The sequence below is a fragment of the Perca fluviatilis genome, chromosome 1 (genome assembly GCF_010015445.1).
Source record: "Perca fluviatilis chromosome 1, GENO_Pfluv_1.0, whole genome shotgun sequence".
Taxonomy (NCBI): domain Eukaryota; kingdom Metazoa; phylum Chordata; class Actinopteri; order Perciformes; family Percidae; genus Perca; species Perca fluviatilis.
Window position 1 is genome coordinate 23,785,019 of NC_053112.1, and position 26,541 is coordinate 23,811,559.

A 26,541-nucleotide genomic window follows, 5' to 3' on the forward strand; every position below is an offset into this window, starting at 1 on the left:
ATTAAGCCTTTTGTTTTGGGCATCACACAGCCTATGGCATCTTGAAGAAAATAAACACAAGCAATATTTGTTTTCCCCTGCAGCTGAGACTAAATGGGACAATATTTGAGCTCCCAAAAGGCACATGAGAGAGCATAGACAAGAGTCATACATAGCAACCAGCTCATAACAACTCATTCATTAGTGAATTCCTGCCATCACAAGCCATAACTCTGCTTTAGTAAACTTCCCAGTAGAGAAACAACACTTATTTTTAGCACACATGGAATTCTGCACTGGGTGGGTTTCATAAAAAAAGACTTCATGTGATAAGAATAATTAAAGTGAAAACACTGTTATTGGAAATTGTAGCCTTAAACGCAATGGCAGCAATAATCTTCCAGTCAGTATCAATCCGGTGTGGTGTGTAAAGAGATCTGTCCAACACCAAAAAACACACTTAGCCATCACAGCAACTGGGGGAGACCTGAGCAATACGGCGCCTGCCTATTTCTCTAAGAAATACCACACTGTCACAGTTGTTGTTCCTTAATCTACATCACAGAGCTTTTAATACTTGAACACTAGGCCTGTAACAATTATTAAATAATTGTCTAACTGCAATTATTTTACACAATCACAGTTATTTTGTATAAACACAATTAAAAGCATTTTTTTTAATAAGATTGGTCACACTATTGTTTGGATCCATCAAACGCGTTTGCAATACCGGCGTAGCATCACCTAACAGTAACGTTAGCTAACCTATGATAGGATTCCTACCAGATGACGCCCCACCCGCAGTTGGAAGTCTAGTCGGCTTTTGAACTTAAAAAAAATCCACCGAACCACCTTTACATTCAATTTTCAATTCAATTTTATTTATAGTATCAATTCATAACAAGAGTTATCTCAAGACACTTTACAGATAGAGTAGGTCTAGACCACACTTTATAATTTACAAAGCCCCAACAATTCTAATAATACATGTGTTTAAGTAGTGTAGTTAGTTTGTCTGTGGTGTTTAATCTACTATGGTGCTTTGTTTAATGACGACGCTGTAGCGGAAATGGCCGTCATTAATTAACGTTATGCTAATGTAGCTTGTTCCACGGAGATTTGTGCTTTTATTTTTCTAATCTGTACAGAACAACTTGTTTGCTAACTTTTGCTAAGGTCCTATGGGTTATGACTGTTGATGGTAATTGTTGATTTTGTTTAAATGTGCCAAATTGTAATTATATAAGTGATTATTAGTCGGACTATTTGGCTAAAGCTATGCCATCGGCAGCTGTCACTCAAACATCCTGGGCTGTAGCTGTCTAAAGTCATAGAAATTAAACACTTTTCTAATTTGTTTCTATATGTTCTAATTTCAATTTTTTGTTAATTTAAGCAAAAAATACAGTGTTTTATGACAATAAAGAGGCGTGGTTTACTTTGTAGGCTGTGGACGATTCATCGGCGTAGTCGACGTAATCGATTACGTAAATGCATCGACAAATAATTTGCGTCGACGCGTCAAGCATAGAAATCTATAAATAACCGTCTGCCTCCAGCAACAGCGCAAGTATGGATTCCTCGCAAGTTCAACAACACGTTGAGAAAAAGGCTCACACACGGTCTTCTAAAGTGTGGGAGTATTTTACTCTTAATGCTAACAACAACGTGGTAGTCTGTAGACTTTGTAAAATGCCTCCCTGAGTCAGGATAACAGCAGCAAAACACCTTAAATTCTGCTCACCTTTTTGTCCCTTTCCCTCCCAAGTAGAGTTTAGATTCTCTGCCCGAGCCCGAACTTGACCCACGGGCCGGGTCTGGCCCATATGTCCTGCCACTATCCTCGGGCCGGGCCGGGCCCTTCATCAAGTATTTGTGTTTTTTTTAATCATTACTTTATTAGCCTAATTGGGTGGGGAGAAAGCTATGCCTCTCCAGCTTCTCCCGTAGCTCTGGGTAGAGGTCCTGCACTGACTTGAGTGTGAGGTAAACTGTGCTAAATCGTGTCTCCCCCATCTGTAGCACTGTCTTCGATAATTGCGCAACCAGGCCAGATTGTTTCAGATATCTCACGAGTCTTTTATAACGTCGGTTATAACGGCCCATGTATTAGCCCAACGGTACGTTAGTCCGTTGATTCATTTTAATGCCCCGCTATGACTTAACATTAAGCATCATCAAATGCTGTCAGTCTGCAGTGTTATTTTTTTGGTATACCATCATCATTAGTGACCCAATCGATTACAAACTGTTATATTAGACACTCTGCAACTTGCCTTATGTTGGATTTATTTGATACATCTGATTTCACAGGTTGAAAAAATTGCACTTTTTTACTGTAAGATTAAAGCAAATACAAGCTACTCTTTTTGCATTTGCTTCGTTTACTTTAAGTTTTTATTTTTGTATTCCTCCTGAAAGTGACTTTGTTGTTGGATTGATAGCCTACATCTGGCTTCAGGTTGCACTACAAATTAATTTTACATCTGCAGTGTTAAACAATTTTAATAAATAGAGACTTGAACCTTATTGAAATTGGTTGTGTAAATTGTTAATAATTGAGCAATGGGAAAATAATTGCTAATTGAAAAATTAATCGTTCGATTAATAAAAAAATAATCGTTAGATTAATAAAAATAAATTAATCGTTAGATTAGCCGACTAATCGAAAAAAGAATCGCTAGATTAATCGTTAAAAAAATAATCGTTTGTGACAGCCCTAGTCACATAAGTGATATATAACAAAAGATGTATCATGGGATTCATTTAAAAACTTTAATTTGTTTGAAAAATAAATAAATAAAAAATGTATTATTTCACTGAAAGATCCAATTATATTGTTAATCACAATTATTTCTGAGACAATTAATTGACCAGCAAAAGCATGCATGCACGCAAGTGCAAATGAGGTTTCTCATTTCTCCTCAGAAGGCAACTCGGTAGAGCTGATACTATATTTGCTCTTCAAACATGGTAGATCTTTCAGGCCCTTAGGGGGTGATAGTTAGCACAGTGAGAAACTTCTCCTTACCAACACCTAAAGGACTCCTTTGGCACCCTCAAGGTGTGGGGTAGGTGGCCGTGTCGTAGGGCAAAAAGGCTTACATAAAACAATATAAATATGTAGGTGTAATGTGTAAGGAGTGGAAAACAGAAGGATGAAAGAAGGAAGGGAACACATTTGGATGGGGAAAGAACGTAGCATGCCTTTTATTACACTGAAAGCCTCTCAAGAACTGGAGGTGGTGAGACAGAGGGGGGGAGGGGGATGAGCAGAAAGACATGAGAATATGCATACGCATATATATATATAGAGTGAGAGAGAGAGAGAGAAAAAAAAAAAAAAAAAAAAAAAAAAAAAAAAAAAAAAAAAAAAAAAAAAAAAAAAAAAAAAAAAAAAAAGGATACCCTTCAAGAGCAACAGAGGTAGAAAGAGACAAAATCTCATTTTGGCAGTGTTTTGAATGACTGGAGGTGCAGTGACAGCTTACAGTATAAGCCTCCATAGGGAGTGAAGGCTTGTGTCTCATCAGGGCTCCAGGAGAGCGCCTAGAATAGCATCCAGAGATAAACAAGCAAACACAAACAGAGGCTTTGATGAGGAGGTATTGAGGAGCTCCCCGTAGACACACACTGACTCCGATAATTAGACATGATACAGGAGGGTAGAGAAGGAAAGGCTGACAAAGTCAAAAAGTTAAGAGGCAGAGAAAGTCAAGATGGTTGGAGAGAAGAGCGGCAGAGAAAGAGAAGATGAGGGGGGATGGGAAATGTAGCAACTGGTTTGGGATTCAGATTCTCTTTATGTCCACAAACTGGGACGACCTGTGACACACAGAGAGAAAAAAAAGAGATTGTTCAAGAACTGGAAGAATAGAGACATTTTATATTAAGTCTACTCAGTTTCCCATAACACCCTGATCATTATCAAGCAAACTCCAGTCAACCTGCTCCCAGCCAGACCAAATTTTGCAATCTTGAATACTTTCATTTCAAAGGATTGTCAGCATGGCCGTATTCACCAGAGATCACCGAGGTCCGGACTGAGGTGAATTGTCTAAAAATAACTTTACTTTGGTGCAGCAAAGATTAGGGCTGGGCGATAAAACGATAACGATATGTTTCGCGATAGACACTTAATCAGTATCAATAAAAAATGTGTTCGATAAAACGTTCGATCATTTCTTCGTCGGAAGAAACCATTGACATATATAAAATGGACCAACAGATCCTGTTGCTCTGGACGGAGACCAGTGAAGGATATTAGAAGCACTTTTCCGGTGATAGCTGAGCGTTACTGTGCAGCCTCCAACTGAGCTCGAAGACGTAGATATGACGTGAGCAACCTCTGAAAGTCTTCTGGTAGCTGTGCCAAGAGAAATCTCAATCATTCCCAATCTTGCAGAGACGGAGAGCGTTGGTATATGTAAGGAGATAACATAGGCACAGGCTAATTATTGCTAACTAAAATGCTAGTAGGGCTGGGTATCGTTCAAAATCTTTCGATCCGGTGCCAATTTCGATACCTCAGTTTCGATACCGATTCCTAACGATACTTTTTTCGATACCATGTTTTAAAATCCATTTCAACATCAACAAAAATACATTAAACACAAAGCTTTTATTTTCCACCTTAATTGTGAATCAAAACAGTTATCAAAATTAAAAAAATCTGGTAAAACTGCTCACTCAGAGTAACATTAATAAAAGTGCCTTGCATTGCAAGCTCAGCCTGTCAGTCAGTCATCAGGGCAGAGAAACCACCGTTGTGGCTGCTTGTAAGAGGAAGTGTAACGTCAACAGCACCGCGACCGCTTTCGGCTCGCCATTAATATCATATCGCAGCAAACGCTGTCTGCGTGAAGTTTTAAAAAACTGTAACTACACTTGAAACCAACCGTGACTCTCTGTGACTTCAACAAAACAGCAGACAGTTTACTCCGTCCGCACCTCTCCGTGTGCGTGTTTGTCGGTCGGAGCTCCGCTCTGTGTCAATATGCAGAGAGGACAGATAAGCTTGCGCTTACGCGCTCAGATGCTTTTGGAACCGAAATTTGGCACTGAAAGATAAAGAATTTTTCGATACTCATAGGATTGGAGTATTTTTTCGATACCATAAAAGTATCGACGTTCGGTACCCAGCCCTAAATGCTAGATAACATTAGTAATTAAACTTAAACAGCTAATCAGAATCAGTACAGTATACAGTATCAGAGCACTGTAACACTGAAACGATTTAAATTATAAATAGGTTGGTTGGTGCAACGATTTTGTATATTACACCTGTTTGAAGTTTCACTGTGTAGATGGTTGAGCAGAATATGTGGACAGTGTGAGTCAATGTTTAAGAAATCCACAGCTAATGCTAGTTGCTAGCTAAGTGTGTGTGTGGCAAGCTAGCTTAATAACTGTGCTTACTGCCAAGAGGGGCAGCTAAGGTTTATTTTATACTTTATGTGATTTATGGGCGAAATCATTCTTCTAAACTGGTTGTGTCATATTCTCTTTTGTTTTCCGAAAGCTCAATAAATGACAGTTTTGCTTGTCTCAACCACCATTTGGACTCCTGTTTTCCTGTCCCTGCTATATCCAACATCCTAAATAAACACAACGCAGAGTCAGACTTTGCTGGGGCTTGCGGCCTGACGGATAGGGTTACATTTACATAACACATATTTTAAAACAATTTATTCACCAGAAGGTGAATCAGCTTGTGAACTTCCTAGCACTAAACTTGCAGAAAATAGTTCTTCTCAGGTCTCAGGTTTCTCTGTGTTTATATTTAACACTTTGCACTATTTTATTACACTTTATTAAGCATTTCTTACGTATTCTTTAATTTTGCACCTTAATGTTAAGAGATAATTGTTAAGTGTTCATTGTGATTTTAGACTTATGTTTACATTTGAATTATCTGTGTGTTTTCCATGGTTGTGTTGACATTTCTGCCTTTATAACCGAGGGGATTATTATCAGAGGAAGGTTAAGTTTAAAATAAAAATGTTTAAATTTAATACATTTTTCTCCTGGTCCTTATTTTAAATAGGTCATAAAAAAATATCAATAATTATCGATATTGACCGATATGAAACACTTATATCGTGATACAGTTTTCAGCCATATCGCCCAGCCCTAGCAAAGATATTGTACAAGTGATCACAGTCATTGCTGTCAGAGACAAACCAGATCCTCCCCCGAAGCGGTTAACCTCATGGCAACTTAATATGCACATGAATGACATCACTGGACCGTGCCCGGTGATATCTGCATTCTTTATCCTTTCTCCTCATTCAGTATTAGCCTTCTTAAAATGTGTCCCCCTGAACAGTGTATTTGAATAGCTCTGATGTAAGCTTTGTACAGTCACATTTACCTAACAGTTACCTGGACTTAGTGAACAGCTCTTTTGCATATCCAGTGTAAAGAGCCAGAGGCAAGAAGGGGAAGAAGGCGAAAAAGATTTACATTTGGGCCACCAAAAATGTACTTTTGCCAACAAAATAAGGGGCTTTGTGGCCCATGCGGCCAGTGCTTAAAAATATTAGCATCTATCCCGGTTATTGTATGAAATATTTTATTTTTTTGCTTTTTCTATATTTACTATTGCTGTTTACTACAAAGCAAAAGTATTTCTTATCAGATTACTCAATTAACGAAGAAATAATCGGTAGAATACTAGATTACTAAAATAAGAGACTAGGAGTCAGAGAAAGAGACAGTGAATACATAGGGTGAGAGAGAACAAAGTGGAAGGCAGAGAGAAATTAACAGAAATAATGTAATGTTGAAGGCAGAGAGATAAGAGGATATGAAAGAGAGAGGGAGCGTCTAAAAATGCATATCTTCAGATCAGGGAAATCAAAAATGGGATAAATCCCCCTAGCAAGCTCAGTTTTTGGACCTCAGTTTTTCCAAAACCCTGCGTACGGCCCTGACTGTCAGTGGCCCAAATAGGTGAACATATTCAGCTTTTTACAATTCTGAAATGTAGGGGGACAATATTATAGATACTTAAAATCCTTCAGGATTTACTATAAATCATGCCTGTTGTTTATTGGGAAGTGTCCACATTATAAAACCAATTTTTGCACCTAACTGTGAATTTTCACACAACTCCCACAACCCTCTTGTGGTATTCAGAAAGCACAGCAACTAACAAATGTGATGTGGGACTGGTTTCCTGCACCCTTGCCTCTGTTAATGCACACTACTGTATATCCAATATCTCAGCTATATCTTGTATCTCAGAACCAAACAGCAGCAGTAAAACACCAATATGGCAGATGGCCACGACCCTAGATGACTAAAATCGGCTTCACTTCCATTAAAAACTTACTTACTGGTTTTTGGTTTTCAAGGCAATAACTTTATGTCCAACACCAGAGATGGGAAGTAACGAAGTACAAATACTTCGTTACTGTACTTAAGTAGATTTTTCGGATATTTCTACTTTACTTTACTATTTTTTTTTGTGGCGACTTTTTACTTTTACTCCTTACATTTTAACACGAATATCGGTACTTTCTACTCCTTACATTTTAAAAATTGGCTCGTTACTTTAGTTTTGTACAAAAGGTCGTAATGTCGGAGAATAGCGGACCCGCGCCTCTACACGAGCGAGCGCGCTGCGCACACGAAAAAAGTGAGAAAAAGAAAGAGAGACTGCTGTCCGGAGGATAATCAGTTGAGATCGTTGTGTGCGTGTCCAGAACTGTAAGTCGTATAACTTATGTTGTCAGTTCATGTAAGCCTGTTGTTGTATTGGTCTATAGTTCCTGCACAGTTAAAGTAGGTTAGCTAGTGATTTAGTTGTTTGTGTTCTTCACCTGTTAGCTAGGCTTCCGCGTTGCTTGTAAAGCATCAAAGAGAGAAGTTGTCTCTGTCCGTGTTTTACAGACACAACTGGGGGGTCCGAAGTTTGAAACTTAAATACGGTCCTAATCTAGTCCTCACTAACAAGTTTCAAATAATTTCGCTGGAGTTACCGTTATTATTTTTCACGTGATCAATACCGAATTCAATCTAATTGAATGGGAATATACTGTAGGCTACGTTGCTGTAACGCACCACTACAAGACAGACTCGACAGATTCGGCCGCATTCATTTGCGGCAAATAATTGCAGCTTGATGGTGGTAACGCTAGCGCACTAGTAGTATGGATGGGCGCCACATGATTGAAAATGAAGAAAACAGAGATCCCAGAGATTAGGCAGACAAGCAGCAAGACATTCCCAATCATCCCTGGCCTTATCTGAGAGAGATGTTTGAGATAGGCTAGGAGGCATCAAGTATGACTCCTGGCCAATGTGCTGTGTAACTCTAAAAGTATGGGGAACTTCTTAATTAATCTATGTTTAGTAATTCATATTGTATCCTTTATTTTCTTTCTATATTTGAGCACACACACATACATGTAGATTCCTTTAAATGTTAAGGGGACGATTAAAAAAGAGAAACTGGATCTGTGAATTCTCACAGAATCACAATTGAATTCATATCTTGCTACTCAGTCAGAATCTTATTAAGCTGGAGTCCCAGTCTCTGTCACAATAATCATATATGTGATGTTTGGCAGACATCCATTTAAAATGTAGACAATGGCATATAAAGAGCCTGGTTTTTATCCACTGAAGTTTCTCATCTTGCACTCTAGTGTGTGTGTGTGGTCCCAGGTAGCTTTGCATAAAAGGTGGTTGTCATTCGCAAGGCTACTTTTACTTTTATACTTTAAGTACATTTCAAAGCCTGTACTTTGTTACTTTTACTTAAGTAAAGAAGTTAAATCAGTACTTCTACTTTTACCAGAGTATTTTTTAACACAAGTATCTGTACTTCTACTTAAGTACGGGAAGTGAGTACTTTTGCCATTTCTGTCCAACACACAGTTGAGCAAGTTGTTTGACGGCGGACAAAAGGGTCCGTGCGCCAGGCGCATGGTTCAAAAGGGTTGTACTTAGTGTCTTCATTAATTCATAGGTGTGTTGGGCGTAACCAATCAGTGTCATCTCCCATTCCTTTTAAAAGCCAGGCATGTTTGTACCTTGGTGCATTGCTATAATGATGGTGGATTTGCACAGTACTATTTTTTTATTTGTAATCTTTTGCATGTTTGTGTGCTACTGCGCTTCCATGGGTGGGTGTAACAAGCATAGTGTGTGTGCTGTGCATAAGCCTAGGTGCATTTTACTAATGCGCTGTTAAAATAACAATGAAATGCTATTGACTTTAGACCAGGTTTTTGTTGGTCAATGGCACGATCACTTCCCGCTGCCTCAAGATAGCAATACGCAAGAATTCACCTGAACACACCTCCCTGTAAGACCATCGCGCCCATGGGCGCAAAGATGGGCACAAAGATGGGCACAAGTGCATTTGCTATTTAAACGACGTTGGTGCTAGACTGTCTTAAATTAGCAAAGACACTTTGCGCCACGCTGCGCCAGGTGCAAGATAGGGCCCTTAGTTACACAATGCAGGGAAGGGGGGAGGGGGATGGGGGGTTGTTTTAAGCGAAGATGAGGAGTTGGTTACGGTCTGGTAAGCTCACTTCTTTCCAACTCCACACCCCCAAATTTATTTTGAAACTTAATTGAAAACTATTCTTCGGCTCCAACCGACTCAGATGACATAATTTGAGGAACTACTGTATGTGCAACCACAAAAGGCTTTATACACTTCTCTACACTTGTAAACAGACTTTGATGTATAAAATTGGTGGTTTCCCTTTAAGAAGCTGGAACTAGGGAATCTTTGGCATTTCTGCATAAAAATTATGTAAACAATTATCAAAACAGTTACCAATCAATGTTCTGTCATTAATGTATTTGATTAATCCAACAACTATCACAGCTCTATGATCTATAATCAAAAATAACAGATGGACCTGAAAATAATCAGATTTTTTTTTATTTTAAATTCCGGGAGCTCAACAGTATAGGAAGGTCCAGGAATTTCCTAAGTCCAGCTGCCTCTCAGTCTTCCTGCAAACTTTCAGCATGAAACATTCCTCCAGCCCTGGTGCAAAAGAATGTATATTTGCCTTCAGTGTATGTGTGCATGTTTATATAACAATGTATATTTGCCTAGTGGGGTGCCATGAAGTCTGTATGCCGAGTGCTGGTGTAGTGATATTAGCTCTGTGTGAACAGATGGAAAAACAGTGGGGTGTCTGGAATGAAAAACTATAAGAATCATTTAGTATCACAGCTCACTGATCTTTGATTTCTCTGAGACATTCACAGACCGCGCACAACTGAGTGCATACAAGAATGAAAATTTTAAGCTATACTACTCCAACAAGGCAAGTGGCTGCAGTCTTTTTTGTTGTCATTTTTAAATAAAAAGATCATCAGACCTTCTCCACAAACTATGTTGGTGTTCAGATTACAGTGCATACAGTGCATGTAACAAAAAGTATTCATTACTTTCAAACTGAGCAAAATAAAAAAAAACAAGCATTAGCATGTCATTTTGGTGAAAAGACGGTGGGAGAGGTACAATGTTAGGTGGTTGCACTTACAACCTACAAGCCTAATGTTGCTCTGTATTAACTGGCATGTCCAATATAACATCAGATACAGGAGCTATGCCAGATGAAATGTAGATAAGTTGTCTATGAAAAGCATGTTTCAGGAAGTCAAATCCCATTTCACGATATGTGACACTAAGGAATCATGGACTAGCTTATATCCAAATACGATACTCCACTCTAACATAGTTATGGATGCACTTATTAGAAAGGTAAAACTGCAGGGTTGTTGACTTTGACTTCACAGGGATAGACATGGGCTGCAGTGGAACATGAAAGTTGTGACCGTTCGGTCATGAGACTCTAGTCTGCGGCACAGAGGAATCGGTCAATCCTGGCATTGCTTGCCAAACTCTGATGGAGAATCTTTATATTATTTATTATTATTATTATATATTATCATTATATCATGAATGCAAGATCAATCTGCAGATTATCTCCTTGATTAATCAGTTGCTTGTTCTGTCCATAAAATGTCAGAAAGTGACAATGTTTTAATTTCCGTCAACCCAAGGAGATGTATTCAAATTGCCGGTTTGATTCAGTCCAAAACCCCAAGCTATTGGGGTTTACTATCATACAGTATATGATGCATTTAATGTCAGGAAGGTATGTAGAAAGATCAAAGAGCAACAGTCTTCTGAATTGGCTGATTCTGTAAATAATGGCCCCTGAACACACAGTGTACAACCAGTTGCTGAAAGCTTTAGGTCTATAGGGGTTGGGGGAGTCATTAAAAGGCCACCCAATGACATTTTGTTTTTGTGTAATGATGAAATTACACTGTTTTTAGACCGCTTGCCACCCGGCTTCTCTGCACTTTGAAGTTTCTGCTCCATTTCTTGGAGAAATTAGAGGATGGAGGTTGGAGACGATTGTAGTGAAGACAGAGGAGAGAAAGAGAGTGGGAGGCAGCGGTAAGGTTGGAGTTTTAGATTGTATGCCCTAAATCACATACAGTGATGTAAGCGCATTTGAGTACTAACTAGGGACGTAAGGATGCATCATGAATCGGTTAAAAATGTATTTAAATGTTTAAAGATTACAACCGGTTGAGATTTAAAATAAATAAATCGCAATGCAATTTTAATACGTCTTAGGGTATGATGCTAGTTAACATACAGCAGGTAATGTTAGCATATCGTTAGCATACCACTAGTAACGTTAGCTGGCTTAAACACAGTTAAGATGCTGACAGCTAAACAGTGTAAAGTGTGACTGTATTCCACTATAAAAGGATTCCAACAACTGAACGTACAATAGTCTGCAGCTGAAGACACAGACGAGACTAGCTTCACTTTGAGAAAGCATGGACACTGCCTCAGTTGGATAAACAGTGATGGGACTTAGTGGGTATATTTCACAATTAGTTTTCCGTCTGATCGAACATTTGAAGGCAGCTTATTTCACAGGTGGAGAGAGAGAAAGAAAAGGGACGAGCGAGACATAGCGAGTGCTTTGTTGTTGCAGGAAACATTCAGCTATTACACAAACTCCCGGGCAGTTCAGTACTTGTGTTTCATTTTTTAGACCTCATAGTGTTTTTCTTGTGGCAGCGATAAAGGAAGTGATGTTTCCTGTTTACTGTACGGGATTCTCACACTGCCTCAAAACATAGCTCAAAACACTCAAGTGACAAGTTGGGTTACATGATTGGCACGTAGTGGGGTTGCATTTCAACTTTTTGCCGCAGGCCTGCTGCGTTTTGTTGAGTGTCCCTCCTGTGGCAACCCCCGCCGCAGCTTAAACACACTACCCCCATTCAAAATGAATGGAAGACCTGCGTTTTTGCAGGACGTCGGACGGCCGACGCAGGCAGTGTAAACGCAGCCTTGGTGTTGCGTTTGGGTCCGGCTCTGTAAGCTTGTGTTGCATTCAATGTTGTTGTAAAATACCCTTCTGCCATCCTGCAATCATTCTTGCTATTTGTTGTTATTACATTTTAAATAAATCCTTTAAATGTAACCATATGGCCTTAGCAGTAAACCTCTTTTTTTGCTATTTAAGATAAAATACTATTTCAGTTGCACTTCTGACTGTTTACTTGGTGATCATCGCAACAAAATGCTGTTTTGCACAGTTTTTATAAATAAAGGAAATCTTTTTTTTTTGTCATTTCATTCTGTTAAAAATCATGAGAAAACTGTATTGTGAACTTAAAATCGTGAATCGTATTGAGTTGTGAGTTGAGTGTATTGTTACATCCCTAGTACAATCTTTAATATTTTTATTAATTTCTAATACCAGTATTAGTGATGCCACACTGGAATCATCTTTACTTTGAACTGGAGTTCATCTGCTAGATGCTCATTTACAGCGCTGCTTCTACATGTCCTATTATCCTGCTTCTATTCAACATTATGATCTTTTCAACTCTTTGGGATTAGAGTACAGTACTAGAGTGTAGGATGTAAACTGCAGAACTGAAAAGAGCGAGCTGAACAAGATAACAACAAGCTGAACTGACTGAAGGACAGTTTCAGGCCTGCAAGACGAGAGAGAGATAGAGAGTATTCCAAGGCCAATGCAAATTGAAAATATCCTTCCACCCATGTGTCTGGGAACAGGAAGAGTACAAACATCGCCGTCCTCCAGACGATTAGAGACCATTCATGCAATCGCAACAACCCTGATCTCTGAACTTTCGCATTCTCTGCTGTCGTCACTGGCCATCGCTCAGGACGAGTCTGACAACAGAAGAGGATGCACATTTGTAAAACAAATTCCTAGATATAACTTTTCTTTGGAGACGGGGCACTCAAAGTGTGTGTGTGTGTGTGTGTGTGTGTATAATTTGTGGATGGTGCTACTGCAACAGCATACAGCCAAGTCTTCTGATTGACAGTCCAGGTCACAGGAATGAAAACTCATGCATTACACTGCTGTGTTTGTGTGTGTGTGTGTGTGTGTATATCATTGAAAGATGGAAGGTTAATGTGCGATATGTGTGCAACTCCTACGTCACAGAGCTAACAGTGTAGTCGGTTTTGGAGCGTGTTGGGGATAACCAAAGTCAACAACACACATCACAGTTATTTATCACTTCTGCCCTTCACAGGCATGACAGTCCTACTTCAGTCTAACCTAGGTTCAAGTCATGCGTGCACTTCAAAGCATAAAAATGGCATTAACCTACCAAGTAGTAGTAGTAAATGTGCAGATATGTACAGTATGCTTGCACAAATGATCACAACAAGACACATGCGCTCGGGAGTATCAAAGGCATCGCTGCAATGGAATATCAAAAGAAATCTTCCAACAGTGTTCAGACTAAAGCAAGTTTAACGTGCTGACAATTTGACTAAATCGTGTTGAGAGAGGAGAGACTATGATGAAACAATAGCGTCTCAAAGGAGCAAATTCCTTTGCTCTCATTTTGTCTCTACGTTAGACAGCCATAAAAAAAGGATTGAGGGGGGATCAGTGGGGTTCTGTGAGATACCACACACACATCCACTACAATAGAATCTCTCTGTTCATCAGGAGGTAGGCTGTTCTTAACCTGGCTCTGCCTACAGTATCCTATAGTGTGTAAAAGAACACTTATGAGCTCTGTTTGGGCTGATCTAGAAAGTAATGTGACATGGACGTTTCTAAGTGTAACTATTAAGGTCGCTGGGTTGCTTTCACACCTGCAGTTTGACCCATTTCTTTCCTTTTAGTTCTGGTCCATTGTGTGTTCACGCTGACTGACTAAACCAGGAGGTGTGAAATTGATGTATGGACTGACAGGGAAAGCATTCATTGGACAGTTATCTGCATCATTACCGCTACATGGATTCACGGGCGGAAATGCAAGGGGCTGCTTGGGTGGGGGAGTGTTGCTTCAGGTACATGTACCAGTGAAACATGACATATGATACATGAAGTCCAGTTTCGGTAAGAGATCACTGATTTTGGAGGCAATTCAGATGCCAAAAACATTGCTCAGGATTTTCTAATACTTTGGGACAGGATTGTACAACTCTACAATAATTATTTTAGCTTTTGTCGCGATGATCACCAAGTAAACAGTGGAAATAATTAGGGCTGCAACAATGAATCGATCAAATTTGATTATTAAAAAAAGTTGTCAACGAATTTCATTATCAACTCGTTGTGTCGTGCAACTATTACGGCACTCAGTCGCAGAGATAAAAAAATAATTGTCGCGCGCAAAGCAGAGAAGCGCAGCACGAAAGAAAAAAAAAAGAACAGAGCGGGGGTAGAGGAAATACAGAGAGAGACCGGAGAGACCCGTAACGTTGTTCTGAAACACATATAGAAATCACACAGAAATCAGTACGACCTAAGTCATCCAAGGTGTGGGAGCATTTCACACTAAATAAATCGAAAACGTGTTAATTGCAAGATAAGCAAAAGCGACATGGCAAGGCACGGGCACACCACGGTGATGATTCAACACCTAAAACGTAAACATGTTGGAGTCCTTGATGAGGAGGAAGGGAGTTCAACAGCAGGGTAAAGTCACTACACAATCCTACTTTTGTTCCGTTTTGAAGTGAGGAACGTAACGTCCCTCCAGTAGCTGGCACTGGTGTGGTGTTACTCGTTATCCAGCTTCACAAGCACGACAAGCTAGCGTTAGCTCGTTAATAACAGTAGTAAAGCAGGGGTGGTATAGTTTGCAAGACTAAAGACACGTTTTTATTCACTCGCCTTTTGTGGTCCATTCATTTTTCAATCTGTTATCATGTATATATTCTGTGCTTTGTCCCGTATCAGTTATTGTTGACAAATATGTGTGTGGGTGTTGTACTTTTTAATGTCATTTTAAAGTTCTTTTATAGCACTTGGTCATCTTAAGCTGTGTTTAAATGTGGTGAATAAATGAACTTAACTTGCACTTACTACAATAATGGTAATAATTTTATGAATAAGCTTCAAGTGAACGTGTGTGTGTCTTGTCTGTATCTGCTCTTTGGGTTACTTACCTTTACACAACTATTAACTAAAACAACAAGTATGTATTGAGTTGATGTAAATTAATGCTTTTGCTTCGAAAAAATAATCAGATTGATTATTAAAATAATCGTTAGTTGCAGCCCTAGAAATAATCTGTTCATGTTGCATACAATTACAAAGTGTTTGACTGACAGTTTTCTGTCTAGCCAAAAAGAACTGACCCAAACAAGCAAATGCACCAGAGCTTTTGTTGAACCGAAATAAAGGTTAGGTGTAAAAGTAGCCAAGACAAAGACTTACTATGGTTACCTTCTATCCACTAGGTTTGTCTTACTGTGCCCATTGACATATTCTACGCTGTCAGCCATTATTTCATCAGCCAAACACAGATGGTTGACGTAAAGTTAAATATTGTTTATGGCTGTCTACAGCTTGATATTGTCCTCTGCGTGGTTCCCAATATGGGCAAGATTCTGATCACTAGCCATGTCAAAATCACCATCTGCTGCACACATTTAGAATATTAAGTCTGGAAGGATTTGGGGTGAGAAAATCAGTTCCGCAGCCATTAAACTAAGCCTCAGATCAAAAGTGACAGCATGGTGAAGCCTTTGTGAAACCTTGTCATCCAACCATCAAATCAGCAGAGGGCTACAGAGATTAACATGGTCATCCGGAACATACATATGCCCGGTGAAGCTGAAGAATAACCTGATATGCACCTTGCATGAGTCATTTTGCCTCACAGAGTATGATTAACATGCAGGCTTATCTATTCAATCCGACTGTGAAGAAGTCACATTGCTGAATTGGTCTAAGTGTATGCATTTCCTAGAATGGCTCAATTTTGGACGTGTCAATCAGTTAAATGACATCAGCTTTGTGAACAGTGAAGTTGCTCTACTCCTGTAAAAAGGTGTGTATGCAGTCAATTTAGGGAATCTTTAGAGTAAAAATTAAAAGGGATTATTTGACTGGATGTACAAATACTCACCGTGTTAACAGATTATTTCAAACAAAAACAATGGCTGATATGTGATGAGAAATTAATATCATAATCTTATATATGAAATTACATATAACACTACATTTTATATGACATTTTATTGTTCAAACAAATTTTTGTCTTGCACATATTTACATTATAACATAACGACCAGACCTGCAGAAATGCACAAACATGATAGTATTAGTGAAGTGTTGGTGTACTGCCGCTCTTAAAAGCAGGAGACAAAGGGTTATCAACTGTCGCCCTTATGCTGCAAGACATACTGAATCACCGTGGTCTCAATGTTTTGGCATTCATGAACTCTTCTATCTACAGCTTCATCTCAAACAGTGTGCACAGGCGGTTGAGGCACATATTAGCGTTTAAGAGGGGAACACGGTTTTTAACCCTGACTTGGAATGCAGAGTATGCGTGTGTGTTTAATGCTTTGCAAAGGAGTGAAGATTACAGGCTAGCTGATGCTTCACTGGAAACATAGACAGCATGACTGAGGGCAATGTTGACCTAAGCGACTAACTGACGTCAAAATAGCCTTTTTACAATGTATTTGACTTCAGTAAACCGTGCCAGTGTCATGCATGAAATATGCTATATATACACACAACGTCTCAAGCAGCGTACGTGTACCTGTAATTTTAGGGAATCTCAAGACAGTTTGAATTAAGTCAAGTCGCCATGTGATGGCATCAAATGGTGATGTAACTGGATGGCGAGAGAAAAAACAAACCGATAAGGTGTAAGTAAAAGGTCACCACTGTAGACTTTCAGAGTCTCTGTTCAAACAAAACCCAGTGCAAGAACCTGTACTGACACAAGACAGAGTCCTCATAACCTGCCTCACCTGTCTTACAGCTGACAAGCCATGAAGAGAAGTGAGAAAATATAAATCATCATATAAATGGAAGATCCTGCAATGAACCAGTGGTTAAAAAAAAAGAGAGAGCTTGAACTAATGGAACCGGTGGGAAGAAGGGGATCAGAGTTTGAGACACCTGTTCTGACAAGTCCTGATGAGACACTTGAGGCTGCGACACAGCATAAACATTCTGCCTGCATCTCCACCAAAAGCCAGCTCAAAGACTAACCCACCGAGACGCTTTACAATATGTGCCAGTCTCCATTTCGTCAGTATCTCACATTAGGGTTGCACGATTATGGCCAAATTGATAATCACGATTATTTTGAGCAATATTGAGATCAAGATTATTCATTGATTTTAGGGAGAAAATATTTTAATTGCACTGTCACATTTAAATAAACGAGAGCACTACTTTCCATCCATGTTGAGCTATTTTTGTTTAACATTTTTAGGCTATATGCTACACAACGCATCAAACAAGACTCAAATAATCAACATATTAATGGATAATGAAAATTATTGAGCTGATGTGACCGGAAGGATCCAACAGATCCCTTTCAAGTAAACGTGGTTGTTACAGCAGGCAGATACTTTAGACGCATAGTGCACCTGCAAAATGCCACTGAAAAAAAATAAATAAAAAGCAAAGCGACCTTTTTTTAAACCCAAAGTGGCTCTGCCTCCTCTGCTTAGTGACGCACTCTGTCAGTGTCGGTCTTCATTGAAACTGCTGGCTGCAGGTTATTCGTCCGTGCTGCTTTGTGGTTTAATCACTCACCATGCTGTGCACGAGGAAGGGGTTCAACTGTGTTAATGGAAAACAAGTTTTGACGGGTTCCCACAGTGCAATGGCTTACAATAAACAAAGGGTGTGAATTGGATCTGGCTTAAACAGCAGTCAATTAAAAAATGCCTTGTTTGACAATACTGTGAATGCAGATTGGCTTAGGAATGATTTTTTTTTTAACTTATTAAGTTAGCACACAACAGTGCCATAGCAGATACTTTTCAATGATTTGGCCCACTTTTGATGATAGAACTATTCTAGTTATTTTTTTTTTACTAATATGTTTTCTTGTTATGTTTTCAGTTAGTATTTTTTCTCCTGGCACTTTCAGAAAGTGTGTGTAAGACATGTATTGACTTGCTTCGGTGAGTTGTCTGTCTGTGTACACAGGATAAGCGTGTGTGTGTGTGTGTGTGTGTGTGTGTGTGTGTGTGTGTGTGTGTGTGTGTGTGTGTGTGTGTGTAGCCGGTTTGGACAGGAATGCAGGACTGGTGTAATCCAGTCTCGGTTCATTTTCGCTATTGTCATGGAGTCAAAAGCCTGAAGGCCTGTGTGCCTCTGGGCCTCGCAGCTCAGTCACAAATACACCCATATCGGCTAAAACACAGTGTAGCCTAAATCCGAATCAAACCACATCAGGACACCGCAGTACATTACAAACACATCTGTAGGTCATTTGCTACCAGCTGATAAGACCTTGCAACGTCGAGCTATAGAGTTTGTGTCAATTTGCGATGCAAGAGTGCTCAGTCACCTTCTGAATGTTTAGTCGGGCCACCTAATGTTTAACTTTCCTACAAACAAACTGAATTCCAGCCCGTCATTGAAGAAATTATAGAGGCAATACACTTGTCTTTCAACCCACAACTGTTCACCATCTCTGAGATTCCAGTTGTGAAGGCGATGTAGGATGAATTCAGAAAATGATTTGTGAAACAAATGTAGAAAATGTTTATTTCAGCACTGATTGAGGAGTATCGATTTAAGAGACATGATCAAAATCCCATTCATAGCGGCCTAATGTAAACAGGATCAGACCCAATCTCAGCTGTGCATTGATTTGACTTCACCTTTGGGAGTACTGTAGATTAATGTTAGATATCTCTTCCTTAGGTGGCAAACCCAGACTTGTTGTTACCATATAAATGAGAATGTAAAATGATGTAAAAAAAAAAAGAATCTCGACTGCTGCTCTCTCTGTTTAATATCTCACTTGGAACTGGTGTCTCCTTGGCAATTTCCCACCGAGTTATATTTCATTTCAACAGACCTGATGATCTCTTTATATTCACAAAAGGTTTTATTGAGATACTTGGTACTCAATTAGATTTACATTATTTTCAGGTTTCCCCTCTTCCTCTGCTCTTGACTTTTTCATTTCTCTCTCACTTACTTCTCCTCTCATCCACTTCTCAGTCTCCCATTTGTTCTTTGACATAACAAAGGTTGTGCCTTCATTTTGTAACAGCTCTTTCTGCAACTTTCCGATTTTCTATTGATTTTAAATCTTAATAAAAACGAAGAAGAAAAAGAGTTGGAATATTTTGTTTAACCGAACACCAGAGAAAAAGAATGCCTCTGATGATGAAAAGAAAAGGTTTATACTGTACATGTGGCGTGCATTTCAAAACCACAGCTACCAAAACCACACAGAAAATTAGTTTGTTTCAGTGTGGGATGCGGATCTGTCGTTGGCATTTGGAGCAATTCAGCAACAGGTGAATGTCTTCCAAATTAGTTGTGAATTGGCAGTAATTTATTTTATTTTTTTACCATTTAACTGACAAGACAACAACATTACAAATTAGCTGGAGCTTTGGAAGAACGGGTAACATTAGACAGCTTGCTGGCATCGCTAAATTGTGACAACACTTCCACCTCTCTCACACACACACACACACACACACACACACACACACACACACACACACACACACACACACACACACACACACACACACACACACACACACACACACACACACACACACACACACACACACACACACACACACACACACACACACACACACACACGGCCTAATCCTGCCATCCATTAATTTGTTCTGTTCAATCAATATGGTGCACGAACCCAACGCATATCCCCATGTCTAAAGTGCACTCATACTTTGCCAGCATTTAAAATACATGTACCCACATTTCAGTAAACAAGCATCATTCAGGTAATTGTTGGTTACTGTGTACAGAACCTCTACGGCTAACCAGACATAGTAACCTAGTAACCACAGCCATGCGTATTTGTTTTTGTGTGGCGTCTTGAGGTTGCATTATTTACAGTAGGTTGTCTTCATTCATAATCACAAGCCACTGAAGTGCAGGGTAAAGCTTCCTTAATGGAGACTGCAATCTTAAGACTTTCATGAGAAAAGGTAAATGCTGGGAAGCTGAGAAGTTAAAATACTGTGATGTCAGACAGAGCTCAAGTTATCTCCATAGACCATTACCTTCACAGCCACAACACATTACTTAACCGTCTAATCCTTGTCTGCTTGATTAATACATTGTTGCCGGTGTCAAAAGAAGGGCATGCGTACTGTGTACAACAGACATAAGTAAACTGAAAATGGAAAAAAAAAAAATTTTCTATCCTCCTACTTCTCTCACTAACTGTTGGCCAGGATTATGTAGGCTTTGAGTCAACAGATTATTGCAAATGAAAAGGAATGCCACACACAGACAAACACAAGCAGAATGATTTAAAGAGCGGCGTCTCTGAAAACAGCCTCCTGTGCCTAAACACAAAAAGACACAAAAAGGAAAAGAGTACAGACAAAAGGACGAGTCTGTGACTATAGTTCACACTTGAATGTTGGGACGTGGCTGGTATCTTAGGTATGTTAGGACTGACATGGTGACATAATGCAGAAACATGCTGTGGTTCAAAGGGGCTCACTGGGGAGCAATTTATGTCTCAACGTCAATATTTCTCACAAAAACAAAAAATAATGAACCCATCGCACATGTCGCTAACACACACTGCAATATTCTTACACATGAATATCAATACACTCATCATTGTGAGTACTACGCAGCCAAATAAAGAAGCTTCCTCAAGTCTGAGAAAATAACGCTGGTGAAGTAATAGTGCAGCCCTGTCCCCTAAAAAATATATTCCCTTACTGCATTCACAATTACATATTTTATCCCAAATTACGTTTGCTTTTGACGTATCACAAATGCGTTTCTGATCAACTAAGTAAATGTAGGGAGGAGGTCGGGGTGGATGGGAGGGTCAAACACACCCAGGACTTTCACCCAGGAGCCCACTGCTCGTCTCCCGTGTGAAACCAAAAGTCAACGTTGACTTATTTTAACTTCCGTATGTAAATTAAATTAAACTCTGCCAAGATATCTCTGCCTCTAGTACATTTTGAGCTTTCTTTTTGAATTTCTCTCTTCACAAGTCTTCCAATTTGATAGAAGTGAAATACAAAATTGATGGAGTAGCACTTTCAGACAGAAACTCCAGTATAAATAGCATCTCATCTTAACATTAACCAGAGCAAAGTCATAGTTGGAAGAAGCCTAACAGTGTTGCAGATTACTCCAATGTCAGCTGCATTAACAAAAAGCATGCTACATAATATAGTCTATACTGTACTGTATACACATCAAACCATGACTAGTGTGAGTTTTCTTAGCATTTTTGTGCCAAAGTTGAACCACTGAGAACAAATTATTATATATAATTATTACTTCCATTGTTTGATTTCTCTACCACTAAAAACAAAATAACCTTGCGGCCTGTGTCTTCCTGATCTCTTGTTTCCAGGTGAACCATCTGTGTCTGAGTCTAATCTCTTGTATAGCCATAATAATAACAGCCTGAAGCACAGTCACAGACAGTCAGAGTACTGTCATGTTCACGGGGCATCATTAATCAGGCTATGCTTCTTAACCCATGTAAACAACTTGGTTGAAACATGGAAAGGTACCAACAGTCACAGTTGAGTGTGTTTCTGATGACAATGCTGAACAATGTTAAAGGTAAAAAGAGATGTGAAAATGCAATACAACTTCAACTGAGAATGGACAGATAGAAATGCTGGGGGCAATGTGGCAGTGAGGAATTTCCCTCCTGCTAAAAATCCATCCATCACCAGTTTGCCACGTAAAGAAGTGGTGGATTCCATCTCTCCCAGCTACTCTTTTGTCTCCTCCTCTTTATCTTGTTGATTTTTAATCTCCCTTCACCTTGTTAAAGTCCAACTAGTCTGTCTCCTACTCCCTTCAACACAATTTAAAAAGAAAAAAACTCTCTGCTGATTGGTGGTGCAGACGACCACATAGTTTCTCCTGCCCTTTTATCTGTCTTTAACCACTATCTCACCCACTCTACCAGTCTCTCTTCCTCTGTACATTTGAATAAATTTCGGCAGATTCAAAACCAAACTGCTTAGCAAGTGACTGGTACGTCGGCCCAGGCTCTATGCTATATTTTGCATGCATCAAAGAGGAAAACATTTCCGCTGAACAGCAACAAACAGGCCAGCAGATCAGACAGGGAAATCACTCTGAATTTGGCTTTAAAAAACGACAACAGTGTTAGTTACACAAGCAATATCTTATTTGATTGTTGCACAATACAATACAATACAATACAATACAAGAGAGGTATGACCTCAACAAGCTCTGGGTTACACTGCATTCAAGATAGCATTGACATTATAGCCCGACCGATAACAGGATTTTTGACGCAGATACTTACATTGATATTTTAGAGTTATTGTTTTTAAACAATTGCAACCAAGAAATGGGCAAGACATTTGTTGAAAAATAAACGTGTCACTACTCCCCGGTGGGTAAAACATCTCATATTTGGCATTTCTGTACTTCAATTTATTCTGTCATTTATCGGCTGATATATACGCTGATACGATATATCTGTAATGAGCTAATATTGGTCTGACTCTAATTTTTCATGAAAGCAAAAATGGCACAAATATTTCAGTACCACAGCCAAATACTTGAATTTGAAAACAAACTTCATGTAGGTTACAAATAATGTTGATTATTTTAAAGATGAAAGACTGGAGTAGACCGATAGGCTGCCTCACTAATCACAGAAGACAGCAGTGAGCTTTAGGAGTAAGACTAAAAAGTGTCAGTGTATACAAGACATGAACAGTCACCACAACACTCAGTGGAGTCAAACAGCAGCACGGCAGGGTTGAGTATCATTTCCACTACAACAGAATGACAAAACTAGTGACATGTGGACATCAAATGGATGTATCAAAACCCTGTGCAAAGTCACCGCATAGCTGAACTGATCACTTACAGTGACTAGAGCTGTCCTCGATTAAAGAAATGATTAGTCACCTAACACTCATACGTAATCAATTAGTTGATTTAAAATAACAGATCTGTAAAACCGGGTTTCTCCACAAAGAATCATGCAAAGGACTTTAAATGCGTTTACCAGAGATGTGCTCACAAGTTTCTTGGAAATAAGGCCAGTTACACACTGCCTGCGTGGCGTTTCGGTTTCGTGTCAGCTGTGTGGATTTTGTATATGTATTTGGATATGTCTTTACATACCATAAACATGTCTGACGCAGTGCTGCTCCCGCCAGCCTTGATAAAATGAAATACCATATTAAACTATACTGATTTGATTACAGCAAAGACAACGTCGGCAGTATTGACGGCTAAATAGGCTACAGAATATTTCGTTCTGTATTGACAGGTGCAATATTAGAAAATCGTTTTTTTTGTTTGTTTTTTTATTACATTTATATCTGCATTTATATAAAAACCTAGAGACTTTCAAACATCATGTCATTTATTAATATGTATTTGTTTCAAAATGACATATAAACATATTTTCGTATTCTATTATGCCTGCGCCTAAACGCTTCCAACACGCTTGCGTGAAAAATAGGCGTCGGTTGTATTTCTAGCAGGCACACGTTTTCGGCGCGGAGACGCGCGTGTCACGCAGGCAGTGTGTAAGCTCTAACCTGTTAACACGGGAGCCGAAATATAAACGGACAGGCCGCGCAGCTGACACGCTCGTGCGACGCATCCAGTGTGTAACCGGCCTAAGTCATTCAACATGCAAAAAGCATACATGACTGATCGACTAAAGAAATCTTAGTCGACTAAGACCAAAACGAGCGATAAGTCAACTAATCGACTAAGATGGGACAGCCGTAACGGTAACACCGATATCATTTACGGCATCTCTGCACGGCTGTTGTGATGATAAAAAAATGTTTTATAAATCCAGTGTTCTAGGAGTGCTTGTCTGAGGTTGACACTAACTGAAGTTTATTCCATATGTCATATAGCCTATTCATTATCCCAGGTCAGTGATTATCCTATTTATTCAGTCATAAAACAGCAGTGCTGATCTGTAATCAGTTTGCTTCTTTGGCTACTGTGACATTTATATATTCATGTATCCTATGCAGTGATCCTTTATGTGCAGCTTTTCTTTGAACCCTCAAGCATAAGTATGCTTGTTAACAAACCCTCAAGAAAGTAACTGTATCCTGAAAGTCAAATTAAGCCAGAGGTGAGTAACATCCCCCCTGATATGGCCCCAAGGCCCTCAGTTCTTCAGCCTGACAGAAGAAGAGCCGTGTCAGGATCTCCTGCTGGGATCTCTGCTTGTAAATCAGTATACTCAGCTGCATGTTAAGCATCATTTGTTTGATGGCCTGTAAGGCAGAAATTGTTGTTTTTTAAGCCATAGCACAGCATAGCTGTGGTTGAAAGTGATGAAACAGCGGTGTCTTTTGCCGTAAAATAGGTGAGTCATACATATGCAAGTCAGACAAAAAATGTGTGGTTAATCTGATGTGCAGAATTTGACATCTTGACTGCATGGTGCATGTTTTGTATTTGTGTGTTGGTAGGGAGGTGCAGCTGCAACAGCAGCTAGGAAAGTGTCAAAAGATTGCCCCACTATCTTAACCACTGCATCATAAAACTGCTGTAAATGCCCTGTAGATTTGAGGCTTTTGGACTTAATTACTCATAAAACTGACGAAAATACTTGCAGAAAAGAGCCACAGCTAGTCTTACACTTATGCTGAAAGAAATGTAAGATGTGTGATACTGTACACGCACCACGGCATATCTTTTAAGATAAAAACTACAATAACTATGATAAGGTGGCCATTGTAAACTCACAATTGTGCACAATGAAAGTTGTTCTTGTATCAAGGGCAAAATGTACTTTTTTAGTGAAGTTAAGGTCAGCGTTAAAGAAGCCAAAGAGTGTCAGAAAACATCCCTTGTGATGTTTGAACTGCCACATGATATCTCAAAGGGTTTATTAATCAATACAGGACTCGTTGGTTTGCAATGCTTAACAGAGGTCAGACAAGTCAACAGCTGCTGGGGCTGTCCAACACTGCTGAGCTCACTTCCACCTATTGGCCCCGTTTCAAAAGGTGTCAACCGACCCCGTAGGCACCACCAAACGTGTTAAAATTCATGCAGAAAAATGTTGGCCGAACATCGGCTACACTTACCTGTTCAAACTTGGCTACTTGATATTTTAAGTCCAATAAGCAGAAGGAGGAAAACGAAACCAAGTAGAAAACTGGAGATATTTGACACGACAAAAAAGACGGAGAGGAGTTTTGCTTCTAACGTTAGCGTAATTAGTAAATAGTTAGCAAGAAAGCTAAAATACGACACAAAATTCTCCGTGAAGTTGAACACCTGAGTAGCCTCTGCGCTGAGCTGACTCCTAACAATGTTACGCTCGTGGACATGAACACCGGACGACGCGTTGTTAAGTTTATCAAACTTTTACAGTAGAGTAAAGTTTATTTTAAGGAGAAGCTAGGTCGCGGCATTGATAAAAAAAAAAGTGAAACCGTCCCGGCAAGCGGCTCTCACACCGCCTCCCTTCGTGTATAAACCCGTCTGTGTGGAGGAATAGAGAGTCTGTCTGTCCGGTGGTTACCTGACTCCAGTTATTACCGTGAGGCCAGCCCTCCACACAGCAGCAGCCTCATGTTTCCTGTTGTTGTCTCTCTGAATGACTGCAGAGCAGATAAAAAGCCTTTACTCGAATGTCGATGCTTTCTGCTTTCGACCAATATGACATGCCATGCTGGTGATTGAAACCAATTTTGTAGAGAGACATTTCAAAGTCACTGTGATATTGACTTTTATTTTTGGCTCCGTCAAGCTGTAAAACAAAGTAAACTATAGCCTATACAAATTAACTTCATTTTTGTTTTAATTTGAGCAGTTAATTTAAGTGTCAACATGATTATTCAATAGCATAGTCTTGTGTACATTTTAATAATGTATATATATTTTATTTTTATTGATAGACATCACATTCAGTGCATGTTTGGGTGCAACTGCTCAACCTTAAAATTCAACATCAGCCTCACCATGTGGTCTGTTTCTTGCAGGTGCTCAAGGCCATTTCATGTTATCAGAAGTGATTTTGATGAAATGAGGCATCTGTGCAAAAGCGTTA

General features: G+C 39.4%; 1 protein-coding gene across 1 annotated transcript in view; it reads right to left on the bottom strand.

Annotated features, from left to right (window-relative positions):
* palm3 (paralemmin 3) overlaps positions 1-26,003 on the bottom strand; it is a 38,166-nt gene extending 12,163 nt beyond the window's left edge. Inside the window, exon 1 of the mRNA XM_039794043.1 lies at positions 25,574-26,003. The gene's annotated coding sequence lies outside the window, so the exon portion shown is untranslated. The remainder of the gene's footprint in view (positions 1-25,573) is intronic.
* Positions 26,004-26,541: the final 538 nt, after the last annotated feature.